The 2,500-nt window shown below is 39.8% G+C and overlaps 9 non-coding genes across 9 annotated transcripts; all 9 read right to left on the bottom strand.

Moving 5' to 3' along the window:
* Window positions 1-7: 7 nt before the first annotated feature.
* On the bottom strand, window positions 8-89 carry Trnas-gcu (transfer RNA serine (anticodon GCU)). Its single transcript has one exon. It is a non-coding gene; the product is annotated as a tRNA-Ser (tRNA).
* Window positions 90-220: 131 nt separating this feature from the next.
* Window positions 221-302, bottom strand: Trnan-guu (transfer RNA asparagine (anticodon GUU)). The gene has a single exon. It is a non-coding gene; the product is annotated as a tRNA-Asn (tRNA).
* A 343-nt stretch (window positions 303-645) lies between these two features.
* Trnas-gcu (transfer RNA serine (anticodon GCU)) lies at window positions 646-727 on the bottom strand. Its single transcript has one exon. It is a non-coding gene; the product is annotated as a tRNA-Ser (tRNA).
* A 131-nt stretch (window positions 728-858) lies between these two features.
* Trnas-gcu (transfer RNA serine (anticodon GCU)) lies at window positions 859-940 on the bottom strand. The gene has a single exon. It is a non-coding gene; the product is annotated as a tRNA-Ser (tRNA).
* Window positions 941-1,071: 131 nt separating this feature from the next.
* On the bottom strand, window positions 1,072-1,153 carry Trnas-gcu (transfer RNA serine (anticodon GCU)). Its single transcript has one exon. It is a non-coding gene; the product is annotated as a tRNA-Ser (tRNA).
* A 131-nt stretch (window positions 1,154-1,284) lies between these two features.
* On the bottom strand, window positions 1,285-1,366 carry Trnas-gcu (transfer RNA serine (anticodon GCU)). The gene has a single exon. It is a non-coding gene; the product is annotated as a tRNA-Ser (tRNA).
* Window positions 1,367-1,497: 131 nt separating this feature from the next.
* On the bottom strand, window positions 1,498-1,579 carry Trnas-gcu (transfer RNA serine (anticodon GCU)). Its single transcript has one exon. It is a non-coding gene; the product is annotated as a tRNA-Ser (tRNA).
* A 131-nt stretch (window positions 1,580-1,710) lies between these two features.
* Window positions 1,711-1,792, bottom strand: Trnan-guu (transfer RNA asparagine (anticodon GUU)). Its single transcript has one exon. It is a non-coding gene; the product is annotated as a tRNA-Asn (tRNA).
* A 343-nt stretch (window positions 1,793-2,135) lies between these two features.
* On the bottom strand, window positions 2,136-2,217 carry Trnas-gcu (transfer RNA serine (anticodon GCU)). Its single transcript has one exon. It is a non-coding gene; the product is annotated as a tRNA-Ser (tRNA).
* Window positions 2,218-2,500: the final 283 nt, after the last annotated feature.

The following is a 2,500-nucleotide window of genomic DNA, read 5'->3' as shown; positions in this document are numbered from 1 at the left end:
CAATTTACGACGAGGATGAGTTTCGAACTCACGCGAGGAGACCCCAATGGAGTAGCAGTCCATCGCCTTAACCACTCGGCCACCTCGTCAGATTCTGCAGAATAACTCCTCATAATGTCCTTATCGCTGTACAACAAATAGGTAGAACTAAATAAGATCCATTTGTGTATATTTCTATAATCAACTTTAAAAGTGTACCGAAAAGCAACCAAACAATTTACGACGAGGACGAGATTCGAACTCACGCGGGGAGACCCCAATGGATTAACAGTCAATCGCGTTAACCACTCGGCCACCTCGTCAGATTCTGAAGAATAACTCTCCATAATGTCCTTATCACTGTACAACAAATATGTATAACTAGAGAAAATCCATTTGTGTATATTTCTATAAACAACTTTAAAAGTGTACCGAAAAGCAACAAAACAATTTACGACGAGGATGAGATTACACACACACGGGGAGACCCCAATAGATTAGCAGTCCATTGCCTTATCCACTCGGCTACCTCGTCAGATTCTGCAGAATAACTCTCCATAATGTCCTTATCACTGTACAACAAATATGTATAACTAGAGAAAATCCATTTGTGTATATTTCTATAATCAACTTTAAAAGTGTACCGAAAAGCAACAAAACAATTTACGACGAGAGTGAGATTCGAACTCACGCGGGGAGACCCCAATGGATTAGCAGTCCATCGCCTTAACCACTCGGCCACCTCGTCAGATTCTGAAGAATACCTCTCCATAATGTCCTTATCACTGTACAACAAATATGTATAACTAGAGAAAATCCATTTGTGTATATTTCTATAATCAACTTTAAAAGTGTACCGAAAAGCAACAAAATAATTTACGACGAGGATGAGATTCGAACTCACGCGGGGAGACCCCAATGGATTAGCAGTCCATCGCCTTAACGATTCGGCCACCTCGTCAGATTCTTCAGAATACCTCTCCATAATGTCCTTATCACTGTACAAAAAATATGTATAACTAGAGAAAATCCATTTGTGTATATTTCTATAATCAACTTTAAAAGTGTACCGAAAAGCAACAAAACAATTTACGACGAGGATGCGATTCGAACTCATGCGGGGAGACCCCAATGGATTAGCAGTCCATCGCCTTAACCACTCGGCCACCTCGTCAGATTCTGCAGAACATCTCTCCATAATGTCCTTATCACTATACAACAAATATGTATAACTAGAGAAAATCAATTTGTGTATATTTCTATAATCAACTTTAAAAGTGTACCGAAAAGCAACCAAAAAATTTACGACAAGGATGAGATTCGAACTCACGCGGGGAGACCCCAATGGATTAGCAGTCCATCGCCTTAACCACTCGGCCACCTCGTCAGAGTCTGCAGAGTAACTCTCCATAATGTCCTTATCACTGTAAAACAAATATGTATAACTAGAGAAAATCAATTTGTGTATATTTCTATAATCAACTGTAAAAGTGTACCGAAAAGCAACCAAACAATTTACGACGAGGATGAGTTTCGAACTCACGCGAGGAGACCCCAATGGAGTAGCAGTCCATCGCCTTAACCACTCGGCCACCTCGTCAGATTCTGCAGAATAACTCCTCATAATGTCCTTATCGCTGTACAACAAATAGGTAGAACTAAATAAAATCCATTTGTGTATATTTCTATAATCAACTTTAAAAGTGTACCGAAAAGCAACCAAACAATTTACGACGAGGACGAGATTCGAACTCACGCGGGGAGACCCCAATGGATTAACAGTCAATCGCCTTAACCACTCGGCCACCTCGTCAGATTCTGAAGAATAACTCTCCATAATGTCCTTATCACTGTACAACAAATATGTATAACTAGAGAAAATCCATTTGTGTATATTTCTATAAACAACTTTAAAAGTGTACCGAAAAGCAACAAAACAATTTACGACGAGGATGAGATTACACACACACGGGGAGACCCCAATAGATTAGCAGTCCATTGCCTTCTCCACTCGGCCACCTCGTCAGATTCTGCAGAATAACTCTCCATAATGTCCTTATCACTGTACAACAAATATGTATAACTAGAGAAAATCCATTTGTGTATATTTCTATAATCAACTTTAAAAGTGTACCGTAAAGCAACAAAACAATTTACGACGAGAGTGAGATTCGAACTCACGCGGGGAGACCCCAATGGATTAGCAGTCCATCGCCTTAACCACTCGGCCACCTCGTCAGATTCTGAAGAATACCTCTCCATAATGTCCTTATCACTGTACAACAAATATGTATAACTAGAGAAAATCCATTTGTGTATATTTCTATAATCAACTTTAAAAGTGTACCCAAAAGCAACAAAACAATTTACGACGAGGATGAGATTCGAACTCACGCGGGGAGACCCCAATGGATTAGCAGGCCATCCCCTTAACGACTCGGCAACCTCGTCAGATTCTGCAGAAAATCTCTCCATAATGTCCTTATCACTGTACAACAAATATGTATAACTAGAGAAAATC

The sequence above is a fragment of the Euprymna scolopes genome, chromosome 29, assembly GCF_053919585.1.
Source record: "Euprymna scolopes isolate OS-2025 chromosome 29, ASM5391958v1, whole genome shotgun sequence".
NCBI classification, from domain to species: Eukaryota; Metazoa; Mollusca; class Cephalopoda; order Sepiida; family Sepiolidae; genus Euprymna; species Euprymna scolopes.
The sequence above is the reverse complement of the archived record's forward strand: the minus strand, read 5'-3'. Positions and strand labels throughout refer to the sequence as shown.